This window comes from Octopus sinensis, linkage group LG3 (genome assembly GCF_006345805.1).
Source record: "Octopus sinensis linkage group LG3, ASM634580v1, whole genome shotgun sequence".
NCBI lineage: Eukaryota > Metazoa > Mollusca > Cephalopoda > Octopoda > Octopodidae > Octopus > Octopus sinensis.
In genome coordinates, this window is record NC_042999.1 from 5,815,276 (window position 1) to 5,823,758 (window position 8,483).

Here is an 8,483-nt window from a genome sequence, read left to right on the forward strand (position 1 = left end):
TTTTCTTCAGACAAAAACCAACATTTTTTTTTTGTTTACAACCTTGTAAAGTTTAATGTCACAGATTTTATAAGACTATTTTATATCTTATTCATCGTCATCATCATCATCATCATTTAACATCCGTTTCCCATGCTAACATGGGTTGGACGGTTCGACCAGGGTCTGGTAAGCCATGGAGGCTGCACCAGGCTCCAGTATGATCTGGAAATGTTTCTACAGCTGGATGCCCTTCCTAACGCCAATCACTCTGTGAGTGTAGTGGATGCTTTTTACATGTCACCAGCACAGGGGCCAGAGGAAGCTGGCACCGGCACGGGGCCAGGCGATGCTGGCAACGGACACGAACGGATGGTGCTTTTACGTGCCACCGACACAGGGCCAGACAGAGCTGGCAACCGGCCACGAACGGACGGTGCTTTTACGTGTCACCGGCACGGGGGCCCGCCGAGGCTGGCAACGGATGGTGCTTTTACGTGCCACCGACATGGTTGCCAGACAGAGCTGGCAAACGGCCACGAGCAGACGGTGCTTTTACGTGTTACCGGCACGGGGGCCAGCCGAGGCTGGCAACGGACACGGACGGATGGTGCTTTTACGTGCCACCGACACGGGGCCAGACAGAGCTGGCAAACGGCCACGAACGGATGGTGCTTTTACGTGCCACCGACACGGGGCCAGACAGAGCTGGCAAACGGCCACGAATGGACGGTGCTTTTACGTGTCACCGGCACGGGGCCAGGCGAGGCTGGCAACGAACACGAACGGATGGTGCTTTTTTGTGCCACCGACACGGGGCCAGGCAGAGCTGGCAAACGGCCATGAGCGAATGGTGCTTTTACGTATCACCGGCACGGGTGCCAGCGGACACGAACGGATGGGTCACTTAACCCCTGCTTTCTGATATATGATTTGATTTTGATTGTTCTCACTGGTCTTGCCGGGTCTTCTCACGCACAGCATACTTCCATAGGTCTCGGTCTCTGGTCATTTCCTTGGTGAGACCTAGAGTTCGAAGGTCGTGCTTCACCACCTCGACCCAGGTTTTCCTGGGTCTACCTCTTCCACAGGTCCCCTCAACTGCCAGGGTGTGGCACTTTTTCACACACCTATCTTCATCCATTCTCACCACATGACCATACCAGCGCAATCGTCTCTCTTGCACACAACATCTGATTCCTCTTAGGTCCAACTTTTCTCTCAAGGTACTTACACTCTGTCGACTATGAACACTGACATTACACATCCAACGGAGCATACTAGCTTCATTTCTCGCGAGCTTACGCATGTCCTCAGCAGTCACGGCCCATGTTTCACTGCCATGTAGCATGGCTGTTCGTACACATGCATCATACAGTCTGCCTTTTACTCTGAGCGAGAGGCCTTTAGTCACCAACAGAGGTAAGAGCCCCCTAAACTTTGCCCAGGCTATTCTTACTCTAGCCGTTACACTTTCAGCACACCCACCCCCACTACTGACTTGGTCACCAAGATAACGGAAGCTATCAACTACTTCTAGTTTTTCCCCCTGGAAAGTGACGGAAGTTGTTTTCTGCAGATTTTCAGAGGTTAATGCTCCCGAGCATCTGCCACATACAAAAACCATCTTCCTAGTTAGCCTTCCCATGACATTGCTGCACCTCTTATGTGTCCATAGCTTACACTTGGTGCATCTTATAGAGTTTCTACCTACACCTTTTCTACAGATCGAGCAGGGCCATCTACCAGAAGGCGTTTGTGATTTGTCTACCTTCCTACTTATTAGGACTTTGGTTTTAGCTAGGTTGACTCTAAGGCCCTTCGATTCTAAACCATGCTTCCACACCTGAAACTTCTTCTCCAGTTCTGATAATGACTCAGCAATTAGAGCAAGGTCATCAGCATAGAGGAGCTCCCAGGGGCATCCTGTCTTGAATTCCTCCGTTATTGCCTGGAGGACTATGATAAATAGGAGGGGGCTGAGGACTGAGCCTTGGTGGACCCCTACCTCTACCCGGAATTCTTCACTGTACTCATTTCCAACCCTCACCTTACTAGCAGCGTCCCTGTACATGGCTTGCACAGCTCTCACTAACCATTCTTCTATTCCTAGTTTCCTCATTGACCACCATATGAGGGATCGGGGGACCCTGTCGAAGGCTTTCTCCATGTCAACAAAAGCCAGGTACAGGGCCTTATCTTTGGCTAGGTATTTCTCCTGCAGCTGCCTTACCAGGAATATAGCATCAGTGGTACTTTTCCCTGGCACGAAACCAAACTGCATCTCATCTAAACTAACTCTCTCTCTAAATAGTTGGCTTATGACCCTCTCTGTAACCTTCTAGTATATATACATACATATATACTAGCAGTATCACCTGGCGTTGCTCAGGTTTGTTTCGACCCTTTAGAATTGGAATTTTTGAAAAGTAAAAGTATTTTGCATTATATAGCTTGTTATTCTCTTTAAGTGAACATTTTTTTGGTTGAAATACATCAAAAGATGGCGACACAGCAGTAAAAAAATCGTAAAAAATAGGGATTTTCATAGATAAAAAAGCACCTTTTTGATGTAAATAATTTTTGGTGTTAACATGGTCCGATTTGAATTTTATCTTCTATGGAAGGAAGAGGAATCCTTCTTCTATCATACTCTCAATTTTAGTCAACTTGTGCCGCAGGGTCTCGGAGGAGATAGTGTTGAAGGCTACCAAACCTGCCATACACAGACAACTTCAGCTTTATATATATATATATATAAAATAATAGAAAAAAAACACCTTTTATCAATTTAAAATGAACAATTAAATTACACCATCTAGAAAAGTTAAAATTAAAATAATTTTCTAGATGGTGTAATTTAATTATTCATTTTGAATTGATAAAAGGTGTTTTTTTTCTAATATTATATATATTTATTATATTGTGTGTAATTTGATTTAGTATTTCTAAATTGAATTCTTTTTCCTTGTAAGTTTGGATTTTATTCCCTCAAATAATAATTATATATATATAATTATATAATTATAGATGATGATGATGATGATATATATATAAGTTTTGTGTCTGTGTTTGCCCCCACCATCACTTGACAACCAGGTGTTGGTGTGTTTACATCCCTGCATCTTAGCAGTTCAGCAAAAACCTTCGATAGAATAAGTACCAGAAGAAAAAAAATATGTACTGGGATCGATTCGTTTTACTAAAATCTTCCAAGGGGATGCTCCAGTATGGCCACAGTCTAAGGAATGAAACAAATAAAAAGATTAAGAGAAAACAACGTTTGCCAAAATGTAAGTTGCAGGTTGTAACCGGAATCATTTAGCCCTGGGTAGAATTCCAGTTGGTACCAAACAATTTAAGGTAATCTTTAGTGATTTCCCAAACAGTTGTTCTGGGTAGATTTTTAATATGGCTGATATTTTTAATCGTGATGTCAGTGTTTACAGTCAAAGAGATCAAGTATCAAGTCGGAAACACGAGTCAAGGGTTTAGAAACCGACCTAGGTGCAGACAATCCACTTATACTTATTGTACCGGAAGTAGCTACATTCTATTTATAGACAAAATCCTCACTTCATTTCAGTTTGAACATATACACAGACACACACAAACACACACACACACACACACACATGGTTTGGTTAATGTTCCTGCTTCAATGTAGAACTAAACAAAAAAGACAGAATTTACTAGAGCCTAAGGCGGCGAGCTGGCAGAAACGTTAGCACACTGGGCAAAATGCTTAGTGGTATTTCATCTGCCGCTAGGTTCTGAGTTCAAATTCCGCCAGGGTCAACTTTGCCTTTCATCCTTTCGGGGTCGATAAATTAAGTACCAGTTACACACTGGAGTCAATATAATCGACTTAATACCTATGTCTGTCCTAGTTTGTCCCCTCTGTATTTAGCCCCTTTTGGGTAATAAAGAAATAGGTATTTCGTCTGCCGCTAGGTTCTGAGTTCAAATTCCGTCAAGGTCGACTTTGCCTTTCATCCTTTCGGGGTTGATTAAATAAGTACCAGTTATACGCTGGGGTCGGTGTGCCTTAGCTGCAAAAACACCTTCCGTTAAATGGCAACCGTGCATAAAAACAGATATTCTATGGTCTAGACCAGTGTTTTTCAACATTTTTGCTGGAGCGGAACCCCAAGGAAACATTCCACTGGCTCGAGGAACCCCTGTGCAATAATTTAATAGTCTTATGCACACATATCTGCACAGGAGAATTAAAAATTACTGCCGATTTTAGCAGTTTTGTAACTTCTTGCGGAACCCCTGGACTGTACTGGCAGAACCCTGGTTGAAAACCAGTGGTCTAGACTGTATGTTGATTACGTAGGTACACTTAAGAGTGCATATTAACTGGTTGTGGTGGACAGTTTTTCAAAGTGGTTAGAAGTTCATAACTGTAAAAAAACTGATATCTACGGTTACAGTAAGCTTTTTATATGAATTGTTCACCAGGTGCGGTATTCTTGATATCATTGTGTCAGATAATGGAACTCAATTTACGTCAGCCGAGTTCAGAAAATTTTGTTTTGTCATCAAACATGTCACCACTCCGCCCAACCGTTTTAGGTCAAATTGACAAGCAGAGCATTTTGTCGACATTTCCATTTCAGCAATTTCTAAGAGTATACTGAGTAACAGCTAATCCTAATCCCCTGTCCGGAATGTCACCTGCTGGGGTTGATGTTTGCTAGAAAGATCAGATCTATCTTTGATAAGCTGATACACAGTGGAAATAGAAATGAGGTGAACTACAAAAAATTCAAAATTCTTCAAGTTAGGTGACAAAGCTTTTTTTTAAAAACCTATAGATATGGCAAGAAGGCTGGGAGGACAGAGCAGTTATTAAACCAATTGGAAGAAGGTTATTCCTGGTAAAAGGAAAAAATATCAAACATAAAACACATATAGGCGCAGGAGTGGCTGTGTGGTAAGTAGCTTGCTTACCAACCACATGGTTCCGGGTTCAGTCCCACTGCGTGGCACCTTGGGCAAGTGTCTTCTACTATAGCCTCGGGGTGACCAAAGCCTTGTGAGTGGATTTGGTAGACGGAAACTGAAAAGAAGCCCGTCGTATATATGTATATATATATATATGCGTGTGTCACTTACCAATCGGACCAACATACCAGCCAAATTGACTACATCCTTACAAGGCAAAGGGAGAGATGGCTGCTTATAAATGCCAAAACCTTCCCAGGTGAAGAATGTACCCCACAACATAGACTGGTAGTTAGTGACTTTAGGATCAGGACTAGGAGGACAACCAGAAGACGACAAATATGGAGAAGAAGGATCTGGAAGCTTAAAGATCCTGCAAATGGACAGAGATTTAGGGGCATATTACTTGAAGCCTCTGACGAAGTAGAAGGGGATAGAGCATCACAGGGGGTAGAAGACAGCTGAACGTTTCTAAGGGACAACCTGCTGAGAGCCACTGACCAGATCTGTGGCTGGTGCAAAGTCCCCTCTCGACCTAGAATAACGTGGTGGTGGAACAATATTGTAGACAGGGCTATTAGAGAAAAGAGACGGGCTTGGAAGGTCTGGAAAAATGGGGGTAGCAGGGAATTGTATCAGACTGCCAAAAGAGAAGCTAGGAGACAGGTTTATTTAGCCAGAGGGGAAGCAGATAAGAAAAAATTTGCCAATGTCCTGCGCCGTGAGGACCAAAGACTGGAGGTGTTTCGTGTTGCAAGACAGTGTGTGAGAGAGAATCAGGATGTGGTAGGAGAGAAGTGTGTTCGCATGGAAGATGGTCCACTTGCGCTAAATGAGGATGCAAAGAGAGAGGTTTGGAGATGCCACTATGAAAGGTTGCTGAATGAAGAAAATGAATGGGATAAAGACAGTCTGCCGAATGTTGACCCAACAGAGGGACCAGCTATCCGAGTTGATAGTTCCGTGGTAGCTAAGGCAATTAGAAGCATGAAGACAGGGAAAGCCCCAGGCCCATCAGGAATCACTGCAGAGATGCTCAAAATGTCTGGTAGTGTCGGCTATAGCCTAGTCACCCGTATAGTTAATCAGGTGATACACAAAGGGGTCATACCCAATGACTGGTGTAGCAGTATAATAGTCAACTGCTACAAAGGTAAAGGTGATGCCCTAGATACAAATAACTACAGAGGTATCAAGCTGTTGGACCAGGTGATGAAGGTTACGGAGAGGGTCATAGCCCAACTAATTAGAGAGAGAGTTAGTTTAGATGAGATGCAGTTTGGGTTTGTGCCAGGGAAAAGTACTACTGATGCTATATTCCTGGTAAGGCAGCTGCAGGAGAAATACCTAGCCAAAGATAGGCCCCTGTACCTGGCTTTTGTTGACATGGAGAAAGCCTTCGACAGGGTCCCCCGATCCCTTATCTGGTGGGCAATGAGGAAACTAGGGATAGATGAATGGTTAGTGAGAGCTGTGCGGGCCATGTACAGGGACGCCGCTAGTAGGGTGAGGGTTGGAAATGTGTACAGTGAAGAATTCCGGGTAGAGGTAGGAGTCCACCAAGGCTCAGTACTCAGCCCCCTCCTATTTATCATAGTCCTCCAGGCAATAACGGAGGAATTCAAGACAGGATGCCCTTGGGAGCTCCTCTATGCTGATGACCTTGCTCTAATTGCTGAGTCGCTATCAGAACTGGAGGAGAAGTTTCAGGTGTGGAAACAAGGATTAGAATCGAAGGGCCTCAGAGTCAATCTAGCTAAAACCAAAGTCGTAATCAGTAGGAAGGTAGACAAATCACAAACACCTTCAGGTAGATGGCCCTGCTCGATCTGTAGAAAAGGTGTAGGTAGAAACTCTATAAGATGCACCAAGTGTAAGCTATGGACACATAAGAGGTGCAGCAATGTCAAAGGAAGGCTAACTAGGAAGATGGTTTTTGTATGTGGCAGATGCTCAGGAACAATAAACACTGAAAATGCTCTGAGACCAACTTCCGTCACTTTCCAGGGAGAAAAACTAGAAATAGTTGATAGTTTCCGTTACCTAGGTGACCAAGTCAGCAGCGGGGGCGGGTGTGCTGAAAGTGTAACTGCTAGAGTAAGAATAGCTTGGGCAAAGTTCAGAGAGCTCTTACCTCTGCTGGTGACAAAAGGCCTCTCGCACAGAGTGAAAGGCAGACTGTATGATGCGTGTGTACGAACAGCCATGCTACATGGCAGTGAAACATGGGCCGTGACTGCTGAGGATATGCGTAAGCTCGCTAGAAATGAAGCCAGTATGCTCCGATGGATGTGTAATGCCGGTACTCACACTCGGCAGAGTGTAAGTACCTTGAGAGAAAAGCTGGACCTAAGAAGCATCAGTTGTGGTGTGCAAGAGAGACGTTTGCGCTGGTATGGTCATGTGGCGAGAATGGATGAAGATAGTTGTGTGAAAAAGTGCCACACCCTAGCGGTTGAGGGAACCTGTGGAAGAGGCAGACCCAGGAAAACCTGGGACGAGGTGGTGAAGCACGACCTTCGAACTTTAGGTCTCACTGAGGAAATGACTAGAGACCGAGACCTCTGGAAGTGTGCTGTGCGCGAGAAGACCCGGCAGGACAAGTGAGTCCACAACCCGTGGCCTTCTACATGGGATGGAGCCAGCCTACGTATGAATACCTTCCTTCTTGGGACACAAAACTCTACTTGTGAAGACGTGTTGAGGCAAGTGAGGATCAGAATCGAAATCGATCAATGGAAATTGCGGATGTGCTACCAGTGCCGGTGGCATGTCGAAACTCTGCTTGTGAAGACCCATTGAGGCAAGTGAGGATCAGAATCGAAATCGATCAATGGAAATCGATCAATGGAAATCGATCAATGGAAATTGCAGATGTGTTACCAGTGCCGGTGGCATGTAAGAGAACTTTCCGTTTCGCGACCGTTGCCAGCACCGCCCCGTTTCGTGTCTGTTGCCAGCCTCGCCTGGCCCTCGTGCCGGTGGCACATAAAAAGCACCATCCGTTCGTGGCCGTTTGCCAGCTCTGTCTGGCACCAGTGCGGGTGGCACGTAAAAAGCACCCACTACACTCACGGAGTGGTTGGCGTTAGGAAGGGCATCCAGCCGTAGAAACACTGCCAGATTTGACTGGGCCTGATGAAGCCTTCTGGCTTCACAGACCCCAGTAGAACCGTCCAACCCATGCTAGCATGGAAAACGGACGCTAAACGATGATGATGATGATGATGATGATGTGTGTGTTTGTCCCCCTAGCATTGCTTGACAACCAATGCTGGTGTGTTTATGTCTCCGTTACTTAGCGGTTCGGCAAAAGAGACCGATAGAATAAGTACTGGGCTTACAAAAAGAATAAGTCCTGGGGTCAAGTTGCTTGATTAAAGGTGGTGCTCCAGCATGGCCGCAGTCAAAATGACTGAAACAAGTAAAAGAGTAAAAGAGAGTTCTAGCACCAGAAAATGGAAAAGAAGGGAAATACTAGAATTGGGCCCTAAGTGTAAGAGATACTGAAACTGAGCGGAGTTCAATTCTCAAAAGGGGAAATGTTGTGG

General features: G+C 45.0%; 1 long non-coding RNA gene across 1 annotated transcript in view; it reads left to right on the plus strand.

The window, feature by feature from the left end:
• Window positions 1-1,287: 1,287 nt before the first annotated feature.
• The window catches only part of LOC118762391, a 16,157-nt gene continuing 8,961 nt past the window's right edge, over window positions 1,288-8,483 (plus strand). The window contains exons 1-2 of the long non-coding RNA XR_004998132.1: window positions 1,288-1,298; window positions 5,595-5,598. This is a non-coding gene — a long non-coding RNA (uncharacterized LOC118762391). The remainder of the gene's footprint in view (window positions 1,299-5,594; window positions 5,599-8,483) is intronic.